Genomic DNA, 15,502 nt, shown 5'->3' on the forward strand with positions numbered 1-15,502 from the left:
TCACATTCTCTAGTTTAAATATCCATTCATAATTCCAAACTCAATCATATTTATCATGCAACCGACACAACTGAATCATGTAACAACTCAACTTGCAATCACCCCTTCTCACTACTACAAACAAGGTAGGAAACTAAAGAGATTATATATTACTTTTATTTTTTTCACTATTTTTTTCAATAATATTTATTCTTTGTCTTTAAGTTGTCACTCGCCTTTTGACGCGAATACAAACATTTGTCATGGATGCACCCGGTTACTCAACAAGTCACACACTTAAAGTACTTTTGCATATTCATATTTCATGTTGCCGTTTGACGTAAAAGTAAACATTGGTAATGAATACCTCTAGTTACTAAGCAACTCAAAACATTGGAGTAGATTGAACTTCGTACACATATATTTATTCAACTATCTAATCATTATCACTTTATTTACTAAAACCTTGTTTAGGACTAGATCAAAGGGGATAATCACAAGAAAAACATCACACTCATCTTTTATTTATAGTCACACAACTTTGCAAGGAAATGTGTACTTCAATAATTCTAAAAAAAACAAGTATGCTTAATCTTGCTTTATAAGATATTGTCTATTCTAAATAAAAAATGCAATGCTTAACACAATAAAGAACCCAAAAGTGTAATGTTGATCCTAAATAAGTCTCACACAAGTGCAAATGTAGGTTCATTTCTCCTAGTCTTTCACATAAAAATCTGGTTTGGAATACATGGATATGATCACCAATTAACTTGCATGAATGTGAACAAACCAGAATTTCGAAGAAAAAAAAAATCTTTCTCAAACAAACATAGACAATACCAGCATTCAGCATAATCAAATATCCACTCCCCCAAACTTAATTTTCACATTGTTCTCAATGTGAAAAGAAAGAAAAATAGAAGACTAATACTTCCTTTTTAGCGAGGTTGAACACAACGAATGTCTGATTGAACTGAACATGAACTAGCTTCTTACTTGATTTTTCTGAACCTACACAACACAACCAAAAGAATGGGGGTCACATCCATATAAAAAAAAACCTTAAATAAAAACAACTAAAACAAAAGAAACGCTTGTTTATAGTCATTAGCTTGATTTCTACACCATCAACCATAGGTAGGATTCTTCAAGGAGTAAGTAACTTCTTTAGGAACTACATTATTAGTAAGATAAGGCTTCAAATGCTACAAAAATAGAGACCAGTTATCTAAGCACCTATCAAAAGAAGATCCAAGAACAGAAAAATCATCCATGAAAATCTCCATGATCTTTTAAACAAAATTAGAGAAAATAGGCATCATGCAATGTTGGAATGTAGTATGTGCATTACACAAACTAAAAGGCATCCTACTGAATGTAAAAATAAGGACAAGTGAATGTAGTCTTTTCTTGGTCTTCGAGGGATATAAGAATCTGGTTATACCCTAAATAACATATAGAAAACAGTAATACGCATACTCAGCAAGTCTCTCAAGCACCTGATCAAGAAAAGGTAAACGAAAACGATCCTTACGGGTAACACTATTAAGTTTCATATAATCTATGCAAACTCTCCACCCAGTTACTATCCTAGTGGGATTAATTCATTATTTTCATTATGCACCACAGTCATCTCACCCTTTTTCGGTACTACCTACACTAGACTAATCCATGAACTATCAGATATAGGATAAATAATCATTGTATCTAACAATTTTGAGAACTTCAGTCCTAACTATTTCTTTCATGTTAGGATTTAAGCGTCTCTAATTTTCAACAACAGGTTTATAGTTATGTTTCATTAAACTTATATGCATACATAATGAAGGACTAATTCCTTTAAAGTCTAATATAGTCCATCCTATGGTTTTTTTTTTTCAATCTCAAAATACTCATCAATTTTTCAAGTTGATCATTAAACAAAAAAGCACTCACAATCACAGGCAAAGTATTATTCTCACCTAAAAAATGCATACTTGGGATGTGAGGGTAATGACTTCAACTCCAAAACTGATGCTTGGACATTAGAAGGGAGAGGGAGTGGCTTACCTTTGCCTAGATTCTCAAAATGAATACCTCTTTGCTTCAGCTTAGGACATGTAGCCTCTAATGCACACGCCACTTCTGTAACCTACAAATTATCATCTTAACTTGTCCCTGCACTCACTAAACAAGTCTCTAGAGGTTCTATAGTATTTTCAGCCCTAAAATCCTCTCTGGTCAACTCATCTACAACATCAACTCAAAAAACATGATCAGTAAAATAAGGATATTTAGTGGCTTCAAATAAATTAAACCCTACCTCTTCTTCACCAACCTTCAAATTCAACCTACCATTATTAACATCTATGACAGCTCCAGCTGTAACTAGAAAAGCTCGGCCTAAAATGATAGGGATCTCGATGTCTTCTTCCATCTCCAACACAATAAAATCAACTAGAATGATAAACGTTTTTACCTTGATTAGCACATTCTCAAGAACACCTAAAGGATATTTCACCGATTGGTCAGCTAGCTGTAAAGAGATGGTAGTAGGCTTCAACTCCTTTAATCCAAGCTTCCTAGACACAGATAAAGGTATGAGTGAAACACTAGCACCTAAATCACACAAGGTTTTAGAAAAATTAACATCACCTATAGTACAAGGGATAGAAAAAATTTCTGGATCTCTTAGCTTTGATGGAAGCTTATTCTGGATAATGGTACTGCATTTCTCCGTCAATGCAATGGTCTCGAAATCCTCCTATTTCCTCTTCTTGGACATGATCTCCTTTAGGAACTTTGTATAGGCAGAAAGTTGTGCTAAGGCATCTGCAAAAGGAATATTAATGTGAAGCTGCCTAAATACTTTCAAAAATTTCTTAAATTTTTGATCAATTTTATTTTGCTTAAGCCTTTGAGGAAAAGGAATGGGAGGGACATAAGGTTCGATTGGTGGTAGTGGGGATGGTGTCTTGGCTAGGTCCTCAACTTCTTCACCGACCTTCTTGCTCACCTCTTCATGCTCTACTTTATCACCAACTACAATCTCACCACTTATCTGACCAAGTTGCTTACCACTTCTCAATGTGACTGCCTTACAATGCTCATTCGGATTGACCTTTGTCTTACTAGGCAAATTGCCCTGTCCACGAGAATTGATGGAATTGGGTAACTGCCCCAATTGCATCTCCACATTTTTGTTGGAACTCTCCAATTGGTCAACCTTTGCTTCCAGTCTCTCAAATCTCTTTGAACTGGCATTGGCTAGCTTCTCAATAGCTATCTCCCAAGGCTACTTACTTTCTGGTTGGGATGGTCTTAGTTGGAAACCAGGAGGATGAAAATGTCTAGAATTGCTACCTTGGTTACCTTGATCTTTCCATAAAAAGTTGGGATGATTCCTCCAGCCTGAGTTGTATGTGTTAGAATAAGGGTTGTTCTGCTGCTGCTTCCTGTTAAAATTAGACACAAATTGGGCTTGCTCTACCTTCATACAATCAGCACTCATGTGAGCTCCTCCACAACAATAACAGCTCAATACATGACTAGAAATAGAATTCACATTATCCAGCTTATCAAACATTTTTACCAGATAATCAACCTTGGCATTCAACATGTTTATGCCATCTACATCATACATACCTGGAACTTTCTTAGACATACCTCTTTCATTAGACTACTAATAATTGTTAGAGGTCATTTCTTCAAACAATTCATATGCCTCTTCTGTTGACTTACTCATTATATTACCTCTTGTAGCTGCGTCTATGGTAATCCTGACTGAATATGTTAAACCATTATAGAAAGTCTGTACAATCAGTCAATCAGGAAGACTACGATGTGGACACTTCCTCTGCAATTCTTTAAACCTTTCCCATGCTTCATACAAAGATTCACCATCAAACTGAGCAAGACTGCTAATATCATTTCTAAGTTTAGCAGTCTTACCTGGGGGAAAATACTTACTCAGAAAAGCTTGTGACAAGGCATTCCAAATGGTGAAAGAGTTAGGCGCTTTGGAATTCAACCAAGCCTTAGCTTTATCCTTTATAGAAAATGGAAAAATTTGAAGCCGAATAGCATCATCACTAACTCCTTTCATTTTAATTGTATCACAAATTTCCAAGAAATTAGCAAGTTGTGCATGTAGATCCTTAGTAGGTCCTCCACCAAACTGCTCCTGTTGCACCATCTGAATGAGACCAAGCTTAATCTCAAAGTTATTAGCATTGACTGTAGGTCTCACAATATTGGGTTGAGCACCATTGACATTCGGCACCGCATAGTTACGCAATACTCTCTGATTCTGGTTATATGTCATGACTACTACATGTTCTTGCTCTAACTCCAATCTTTGTTTTCTCCTTAGTGCACATAGGGTTCTCAAAATTTATGGATCAAAAAGCTCAATTAGCTCACAATTACGTGGCATACACCAAATATAGAAAACGTAAATTAACAAACAGAAACACAAAACAACCTAAAAATTCTAGAAAACAATGGAATTAGGCCTCGAGAGGGTGGGGCCAGTCTAAATGAACAAAGAAATCAAATAATACAGTCTAAATTAATAAAGAAAATTATTTGTATTAATATTGAAAACAATCCTCCCCGGCAACGGCACCAAAACTTGATGGTCCCTAGACTCTACCCCAAGTGCATGGGTCGTGAAAAATAAAATATGGCAAAAAGAGTATCGTTTTCACAAAGAGGAGATTCAAATACCAATTTATAAAATTTCTTATATTATTTAGACGATCCCAAATTGATGTGACTGACTGCAAATTCTTAACCTGAAAAATCAAATATGAAAGGTTCCTAGGGCATGGATTTCATCAATTGAATTCTTCCAATGAGTTTAAACCTGATTGCTTGCATTAATGTTTTGCTAATTACAATGACCAAATTCTATTTTTTATGTGATATCCTCTTTTAAGGTATAACACCTATAACTATTTTAACTCTATGTCTACTATCATGATCATAGAAATTAATATAAATTCATTATGCTATGTGGAATTCTTGAATGTAGGTCACAAAGGTGCATATTTATTTCTAAACTGCACTGCCAAGGTTTGATGAATTCATGAACTAATATTGAATTTCAACTTTCGTTACTTCATTCAACATCTTAAGCATGCAATTCATGGCCAGTAAATTGCAAGAATGAAAATCGAAATCATCCAATTACAATTAATAAAGGGTTTTCAATACAACCATACTCAAATCATATTCAAAATTCAATGACTAAATCATAGCTCTAGAATAAGAAAACAAGCAAATCATAACTAATAAAATAATCCAATTATTTCTCAAACATAAATTCGAATTCAACAACTAAAAATTTGAGAAAGAGAAAAAGAACTATGTGATTACAGAAAACATGAGTTTCGTCCTTCCTTTCAGAATTATGGCTCTTCCTTCAATCCTCTTCTCTCAATTTCATGTCAATGATATGCTTATGTAGGGTAGAAAAGAAATCTTAATGTTTTCATGATTCCCCCTAAAACAAATCACCTAACTTTTAGGACTTATCTTGACAGCCGCATACATGCTTCAGGAGCCTGAATTTTGAAATCCTTCTTAGAGCTAGAGTTGTATCCCTTTAAGATAGTTTTCCAACCCATTAGGAATCACATCAATCGGATGTGTGAGTAGAAAGTTATAGTCAAAACAGTAAAGTATATCCAGGTTGTCTCCTAGCGCATTTCGGATTTGGATTTCTTCTATGATTTCATTTTTCTTTCTTTTCCTTTTTTTTTCTTGATCCAAATTACTCTCAAACCATTTAGAAAATTTTCTTTTTAGAACCCTCATTCCATATCTGCAAGCCATCCAATTCATTCAAAAACAATTCTCTTTTCAAAATTTAAAACAAAAGATTTCTCTCATATCTGCTACTGAAAATTTGGAATTCTTGGCTGACCTATTTTCAGCTAGATTTAGAGCAACAAAACGACATAGTTTGGAGTTCAGCCCTTGATGAAAGTTTTAGATCTCATTCTCAGATTTCAAACACACTTGAGTTTGCTTTATTATGACTTCTAGAACTACAGATACAAGCTGAAAACCGAAACAGGGTTTGGGCTGAAGTAAACTTCTTGACAGATTTGGACTTCTCCGTTTGTGCTAAGTTTTGAACTTCAAAACCATAGAACTGGATTTTGTACTCTTCATAAAAGTTTTAGGCCTATATCTTAGCTTTCTATAAATCCAAACAACACCTAAAACCGAGGTCTGTATCTCCAATTAGAAACCAAAGACCGAACAATGTTTTAGTTTGACTAGATCAGACCAACTAGGATTTGCTCTCTAGGCCTAGCCCAATTTTTGCCTCTTCACATCATCTCAATTTTAACCTAATTCAATAATTAAACACCTGAAAAAAATACCAAGAATTTTTAAGAATTAAATTAATGTAAAAGACACCTAAAATTCTAGAAAAATGAGCTAAAAAAAATACAAAACACTTTGAATCAAAACAATTAGGACTAGGAAAATGTTTGAAATAAATTCCCACATCACCTCACAATCTAAAGAAATGCCAAAAGATTTCTTTCTCTTGCTTATATAGATTTAGTAGATGTAGTAGCAGAAGGCCTTGCTTGGCACCTTATTCTTCTTTTCCATTTAAGTAAAGAATCTGTTGGGATAATATCTTGCACATGCAGCTTAGCGTGAGGAATAAGAGGATAGCTAGATTCTAACTTAGCATGACAACAATCAGATACCAATAGAGAATTCTAGGGGTTATTTTGCAGGTTAGAGGTAGGTAAGATCTCATTGGTAGAATCTTCTGTAATTAGAAGTTGATTGACACAAGGGACAGTTGAGGTAGTTATCAAAGGATAAGTTACAAACTAAGAGAAGTTACTTATCAGATCATCTTGTGTCTAGATAGCAAAAGGCCATGTGGGAGCCTTGTTTTTCTCATCCAATGATTGATTAGCAAGCCAGCAGTTGCCAATTCCACAAATCTGCCAATACTAACACGTTAAACAAGGCCAAGAGCCCTAAGCCAAGAGCCATATCATTGAAAAGTGGATGATCCAGATATAACAGTAGCATTCTTATGTGGACAACTTAATCTAGAATGTGTAATCATGCAACAAGAGAAATAGAATCTAGGTAACCTTTCATACTTGAAAGAGACAGGCATGCTTTCCACCCAAATACAACATTTTCCCCTTGATCAAATGTTTATTAAGTTCAATTTCAACAAGAATTTGCAAAAACTTTCCCCACCCCTTATATTGGTCATCAACCAGGACATGGAATACCTTACCAATACAAGCACCAAGTTTGGAACTAGTCTCAAAATTCATACAACCATAAGGTAAATTATGCAATTGAATCCAAATAAATGTGTGAGAGAAAGAGACATCATTGGATGGAGTTAGACCATCAAACCATTTCAAATAAATGAGATATTGATCAAACAACTATGGTTGGCCATCCCAGACACGTTGTAAGTCACATATAGAAGCAAATTCAAAGATAAAATTATTTTCCTCCACTTTAACAAAAGTAATTGAAGAATCAAGTTTCCAAACTTTGAGCATAGTATTCTTAAAGGTTTCACGATTGATGCACTTCTTGGCCATAATCTTCCCAATCAGACAACATTTCCCACGTTTAAGAGTTTCCTGAATTTCGTCACCACCAACCACAAGATCATGCTTTTCAGATTTTGTGAGACTTAATTTGTCCCACAGATGAGCAATATCATCAGCCATAAAAACTAAGACAGCCACAAAGAAGACCATAGAAAGGACTTGAAGGACAAATAATTGTCAATAGAAAATTGCACTGGACAAACAATTGCTTCCACTAGATTGTGAAAGAATCTAACTTTCTACTCACCTTAGCAATGAGAAGAAAGACACTAGTATGGCCCCCTTAATTCAATTAGAATACACACCGATAATTCAAGGAGCCAGTAGACCTCCAGAATTCACATGAAATAATTTGGGGCTACAAGCATGAACTTCATTTCATCTGGCAAACAATTTAATAGACAAATTACAATGAAAAGAAAATGCTACTAACCTCCCCTACGTGCATGGACTAGTGCAGACCCATACATAACCCACATTCTCTACAGCCCAAAGACCCATTCTACCAAATCCAACTGCTATCATATAAATGAAAAGACACAATACTCCTTAACAATAAAGTAAATCCCTTATCCTACATAATCCTTACAACTCCCCCTTTCTTAGGCTCATCACACGGCCTCCCCCTCAAAAGATCTTGCCCTCGAGGTTTAGATACTTCCGCCACAGCTCCTCTAAGTTCGCCCACGATGCTTCTTCTTCTGTCGATCCCTTCCACTAGACTAAATGCTCTGCTCCCCTTCCTCTTTAATCTTCTTTCTAACACCTTTTCTGGTTTGGGCGCCAAGGTTCCATCCTCCATAATCGATGGTAGCTTAGGGTTAGGGTTTATCTTGGCTCTTAGCTTCTTCTTGAGGTAGGAGATGTGAAATACTGGGTAGATCTTGGAATCCTTGGGCAGATCTAGCTTGTACGTGACCTTCTCGATCCTTTGTGTGATCTGGAAAGGTCCAAAATATCTTGGGGAAACCTTCAAGATCCTCCTCACTATGACATTCATTTGCCGATATGGTCGTAACCGTAGATAGACCTAGTCCCTTACATTGAACTCTCTCTATTCTCTTCTTATTGACGTAGTATTTCATCCTTGCTTGAGCTTCCTGTAGGTTTTCGCACACCAAAGTGAGGATGAAGTCCCAACTCTTCATCTCCTCCTCAATAGCTTACACCATTGTGGACCCCAGCTCATATGGAAGGAGGTGTGGTGGAGCTTGACCATACACAACGTCGAAGGGGCTAAACTTCGTAGACGTAGACGTATGCTCTGAGGTATTGTAAGACCACTCTGCTAATGCTAGCCATCTAGCTTTTGGTCTGTCACTGGAAAAGCATCGAAGGTATCCCTCTAACCAATTGTTCATCACTTTTATTTTGCCATTCGTCTGGGATGGTATGCTGAGCTCAGTAATAGCTTAATACCACTACAGCTGTATATGGATGAGCCAAAGGTAAAAAAATGACTATACTTGTTGAATCTGTCGACTACTACCATGATTACATTGTAACCTTTGGAAAAAGGCTACCCCTCTATGAAGTCCATATTGATGGCAACCCATGATTACTAGTAGGGGTTGTAAGAGCCCTACTGGCTTGAGATTTTATGTTTTATTTCTTTGGTACACTTCACACTCTTTTATGAATTTTCTAATATCTCTTCACATTCCATGCCAGAAGAATTCCTTCTTAATTCTTGAATATGTTTTCTGAGTCCCTGTATGCCCGTCCAAGCGACTGTTTTGAAACTACTGCAACACTAGCTCTTGATAGGGTTCAGGGTTCCCAAATGCAGCCTTCCTTTATAAAATAGTAACCCATCATGAATGTGATACTTGTAAGGGTCGAGGCCACCCAAATGGCAGTGGTTAACAAACTGCTGCAACTGAGGTCTTGGTTGTATACTTTCTGCCCTTCTAACCAAGTAACTTTAACTACGCTTACTGCTTTGGCTTCCATCTCAAGAAGTATAGCCAGGCTTTCCTTCTGGTCTGGTTCTTCATTCTCAGTGGGTAGTCTAAAGAGTACATTAGCTGCTTTGTTTTCCCTTTCATTATGATACTCCACTGTAAAATCAAACCCTAACAACTTTGCAATCCACTTCTACTGAAAAGGAGTACCCACGCTCTGCTCCAGTAGGTGCTTCAATGCCTGCTAATATGTCCTTACCTTAAAACTGTGCTCCAATAAATAATCCCTCTACTTTCGAATGGCCAACACCAATACCAGCAATTCTTTCTCATAGGTTGATAAGAACAGATTTTTTTTCCCTTTAATGTCTGGCTCAAGTAGGCCAAAGGCCTCCCCTCTTGCATTAGAACAAGTCCTAGCCCATTCCCTAAGGCATCACGCTCCACCACAAACACCTTAGAAAAATCTGGTAACCCGAGGACAAGGGGTGTCACCATAGCAACCTTGAGGGCCACAAAGGCTTGACTGGCTTCCTCAGTCCAATTAAACGAATTCGTTTTTAGGCATGCAGTCAAAGGGGCTACAATGCTCTATACCTCTTCACAAACTTCCTGTAATGCCCTGTTAAACCTAAAAATCCCCTTAAAGCTTTAGGATTCTTAGGTACAAGCCACTCAATCATAGCTAAAATCTTCAGGGGATCTGCCATTACTCCTTCCTTACAAATGATATGGCCCAAGTACTCCACCTCTCGACATCCAAAGACACATTTAGAGGCTCTAGCATATAACTGGTGGTGCCTCAATACTTCCAGAACTGCCTTTAAATGCCCCAGATGATCCCCCATTGATTTTCTATACACAAGTATGTCATCAAAAAATACCAACACAAAATTTCTAAAATAAGGCCTGAATATCTCATTCATCAACCCTTGAAAATTTGCTGGTGCATTAGTGAGCCCAAAGGGCATCACCAAAAACTTATAATGCCCCTCAGAGCATTCTCATTGGCTTGGGCAAATGCATATTCAAAATTTAGCCAATATCACAATTTTTTACATTTGCCTATTCCATTTAAATTCAATCTCCACATTGGATTAGCCATTCACATTCTATATAATACTAAAATATTATTATTTTAATAATTAATTAATTAAATTTATTTTTATCACATTTTATAGTTCTACCAATTAAATGTTAATAATAATTATATTCTAGTTAAATTAATATTAAAAAAAGTATTATTAAATGTTAATAATAATTATATTCTAATTAAATTAATATTAAAAAAAGTTTTATTAAATGTTAATAATAATTATATTCTAATTAAATTAATATTAAAAAAAGTTTTATTAAATGTTAATAATAATTATATTCTAGTTAAATTAATATTAAAAAAAGTATTATTAAATGTTAATAATAATTATATTCTAATTAAATTAATATTAAAAAAAGTTTTATTAAATGTTAATAATAATTATATTCTAATTAAATTAATATTAAAAAAAAGTATTATTAAATGTTAATAATAATTATATTTTAATTAAATTAATATCAAAAAAGTTTTATTAAATATTAATAATAATTATATTTTAATTAAATTAATATTAAAAAAGTATTATTAAATATTAATAATAATTATATTCTAATTAAATTAATATTAAAAAAGTATTATCAAATGTTAATAATAATTATATTCTAAATGTTAAATGTTAATTATATTCTAATTAATTTAATTTGTTTGCTTGGAGTGAGAAATTAGTATTTTAATATTTGGAGAACCAATTATGGTTCTCTATATTTGGTCAATGACTGTAGCAAAAATGTAAATTATTTTAAAGATGGCCAATCCAATGTAGAGTTTTTTTATACAAGTTATCTAAATTTTAGATAATTTTCTCATTTGGCCAAGCCAATGAGAATGCTCTCATGTGTACGAAATGCAGTTTTGGGTACATCTTCAAGTTTCTCCTGATTTGATGGCAGCCTGATCGTAAATTAAGTTTGGAAAATAATTCAGCACTATGTAACTCATCTAACAATTCATCTATATTAGGGATAGGGAACTTATCTTTGATAGTATCTTTGTTTAAAACCCGATACCCGATGCACATATGCCAATTCCCATCCTCCTTCCCCACCAAGAGGACTGGTGAAGAATATGGGCTTTGACTAGGTTGAATGATCTCTGCCCTTAACAGTTCTTTGACCAGCTTCTCAATCTCCTCACTCTGGTAGTATCGATATCGATATGGCCTTACACAAGTGGGTTTGGCTACCTAGGAGCTGGATTTGGTGATCATGACTCTTGCGAGGTGGGAGTTCACTAGGTTCAGAAAACACTGTTTGAAAAGCGTCCAACACAACTTGCATGGCAGGCTCCATTGGTGCCCCTCCCTTGAAGTTAACTACCTCCATTAGTTGTAGCTAGATCCCTTTACCTTCCACAAGAGTAGCCTTGCTCATCTTCTATTCTTCCTCAAGTGTGTTCTCGGGTAGCTTCAGGCCTTGTAACAGTAAGTGTCTCCCACTAACAGAAAATATCATACTTAGATTTGCAAAATTCCACTAAATAGTCCCCAAACTTCTTAACCAATCAACTCTCAATACAACATCAAAAACCCCAACCTTGGGATGGGTTAGTAAATATATTTTGGCTACAAAATCATAATGTTATAATTTTAGAGAAACTGCCTTATAGCAACCTTGACAGTGAAGGGTCTCTCCATTAGCAACTTGGACTACCCTCCACTGGTAGCTTTGCCCTCCTTAGTGTATTCACATCTATGAAACTATGTGTACTATCAATATCAATAAGAACAATAACTGTATGTTGATGCAACTTCCCGACTAACCTCATAGTTTTTGGTGAGGGAGCTCCTATTATGGCATGCAAGGAAATGCCAAGCAACTCAGCTTGTTGTAATATTGGGGCTACCACCATATCAGGCTGGTTCGACGCCTACTCTCCTTCCCAATCCTCATTTGCATCCATTTCTAATTCCATACCCTCTAACAAATATATTTGAGGCCTATTACACCTGCCTTGGTTGGTATTTATCATCACAATAATAGCATAACTCTTTATCTCTCATTTCTTGTATTTGATTGGGACTAATACGCTTTATGGGGTTAGGGTTTCTTCTTGGGGGATTTGGGTTAGGTTTTGGATTTGTTGGAGGGGTTGGTAGTCTTGGTATAGGGTTAGGTCCAGGTAATCTGAGTGTGGGGGGGCTTGACATGGGCTGGATATGAATTGTATTGGGTGTTTGTGTTTCGGTAATTGAACTACCTTCTCCCTACTTCTTTTTCTTGCAATCGGGCCAGATCAAAAGCAGCCGAGAGAGTGTTTGGTTTGAATATGGTAGCTATAATTCTCAACTCATCTCTTAATCCACTTAGAAAAGTACTATTACGAAATTCTTCACTTACCCCAGTAATTTTGTTTGACAGGATCGCAAAAGCAGTCTGGTACTCTTCCACACTTCCTATTTGTCGCAACTTGGTGAACGCACCCACTGGATCCTCACATGCTGAGCCAAATCTGATGCGAAGAGCCACCAAAAAGTCCTCCCAGCTAGCCACCGGACTGGACTCTATCAACCAATAGTACCATGACAATGCCTTTCACTCCATGTGGAAGGAAGGATCTGAAGCTTGTGATCTTCTGGAGTTTGACAGTACGCGAATAATTGTTGTGCCTTCAAAATTCATTCACTGGGATCTCCACCATCAAAGCGAGGGAAAAATCAGAGTGTCCTTGCCTGGATTCCACCTTGCCCATCAAATAGAGGATTAGAGTTCATCCTCATATTGTTTGAAGTTCCTTCCCCCAAGCTTAATTTAGCAGTTATTTGTACCAAGCTATCATTGTTTGATGCTAAATTATTAAGTTGCTTTAAAACTCCCTTATTAGTGCTCCTTGTCTATCCTGCTCCTCCTTCAAGGAGGCAGTCTCCCCGTGTAAAGTAGATATTGTCTCTGCAAGTTGCGCGATACGCATGCCCTCCGCCATGTCACAGGAATGCAGCTCTGAGACCAATTTGGTATGGCCCCCTTAATTCAATTAGAATAAACACTAGCAGTTCCAGGAGCTAACCGACCTCCAGAATTCACACAAAATAATTTGGGGCTAAAAACATGAACTTTGTTTCATCTTGCAAACAATTTAAATAGAAAAATTACAATGAAAAGAAATTGCTACTAACCTCTCCTACACGCACGGACTAGTGCAGACCCATAACCCATGTTCTCTATAGCCCATAGACCTTTTTTTTTTTTTTTATAACTTAAATAAGCTTAATTGAAGGTAGTCAAGCTATTACAAAGATTTTTCCACCCATACAATTTGTTGAATGACCTCTAGGCAGGATTCCCACCAAATTGTGATGTCATCTACATGCCAAGCATATCTAGCTAAACTATGAGATGCTTCATTTCCTATACGTCCAACATGTTGATTTGTGCAGCAGCGGAATCTAGCCATGAGAAGTTTGGTTTCCTTTATAATATTCAACAGTAGAGACCAAGACTCTTCTTCCTCTTGCAGTTATATAACCATCAGTAGTGAGTCACTTTCAAGAATAAGTTCATCGATGCCTCCTCTCAGCATGGTTAACAATTCTACTTCTGTTGGGTCATTAACCGCATGCTCCTTCTTACTCGCAGCCAGCCCATAGACCCATTCTACAAGACCCAACTGCTATTATATAAATGGAAAGACAACAATACTCCTTAAAAATAAAGTAAATCCCTTATCCTATTTAGCCCTTACAACTCCCCCTTTCTTGGGCTCATAACAGACCACTGTTTTAAATTTCGTACCGTACCGGTCGGTACGGTCGAAATTTTCTGTACGGGTACCGGCCTCAATTTCGGACTGTACCGGCCTATATTTCTTCCTTCTAATTTTTATTTTTCATTTTTTTAAATTACAAGCTTATTTTTTGACCCCCAATTCAGATTATGCTATTTATAATTTATATATATATATTTATATATAATTTATTCATATATAAATTATTATTTTGGAATATAATTTATATATATTTATATATATAATTTATTCATATATCGACTATCCTCAAATGGTACACGAAGTGATACCAATATCAAAATATTTCGTTCTAGTGCCTTGACCGATACGACTTCCGGTATGGTATTCAAAATATTGTAATAGACACCAATAACTAAGTTAAACTGTCGTGTACAATCGAAAGGATGTTAGTAACTGTTTCCTGAATCTCCGGTGCAGTCTCTCTTTTGGAATATATAAGACTAGTGATCGTTAATTTTATTTGAAGGTAAACTTTAGGACGTAGATTATTATACATATTTTTCCGAGACCCTTTTTTCAGTATGTTCATTGATGAAGATTACAGAACCTAAATTCCATATAACACGACAACGTCGGCCGGACTGTATATAGAATCTTACCTAATGTGCCACCAATTTTCCTGTGGCGGCAAGGAAAAAGGGAACAAAATAATCAATCATGTCTTTTGCCTAACCTTTTTATTACATTATTTTTATTTTGGTTTAGAATAAATACTAAATCAGTCCGTGTTTTTCTTAAAAAAAAAAAAAATTAATGTGATCTATTAAATTATAAAATTCTTTTTAGTATATAACGAAGATAACATATTACATAATACTACATCAGCATGTAAATTTCGATCTCTGTATAAGATTTGTGTATAAATCTAAGCTACTTAGTGGAAAAAAAAAAAAAAAAAAAAACATATCCAATCCAAGTCATAAACAATCATGATTCATGTAAGATATGTTTGATATGTTTTGATCCTATTTTTAAAGCAATATGTTCTGCAAATATACTTTAGATCATTATCATTGAAAGATATTTTTAGATAATACAAAATAACGTCGTACTCTATGAAACATTGTTTTTTCTTTTTCTTATTTTTCTTAGAAATGAAACAATTGCCTTTTAACTAGAGAAAATAGATAGTCTTTTCTTCCTAAGTAACATAGGTTTTTGAAAAGAAATCTTAATATTAT

At 35.4% G+C, this 15,502-nt stretch overlaps 1 non-coding gene across 1 annotated transcript; it reads left to right on the forward strand.

Moving 5' to 3' along the window:
- The first annotated feature begins 3,794 nt into the window (after positions 1-3,794).
- LOC118344607 lies at positions 3,795-3,901 on the forward strand. Its single transcript, XR_004798387.1, has one exon. It is a non-coding gene; the product is annotated as a small nucleolar RNA R71 (small nucleolar RNA).
- The last annotated feature ends 11,601 nt before the right edge of the window (positions 3,902-15,502 follow it).

This window comes from Juglans regia, chromosome 14 (genome assembly GCF_001411555.2).
Source record: "Juglans regia cultivar Chandler chromosome 14, Walnut 2.0, whole genome shotgun sequence".
Lineage (NCBI taxonomy): Eukaryota > Viridiplantae > Streptophyta > Magnoliopsida > Fagales > Juglandaceae > Juglans > Juglans regia.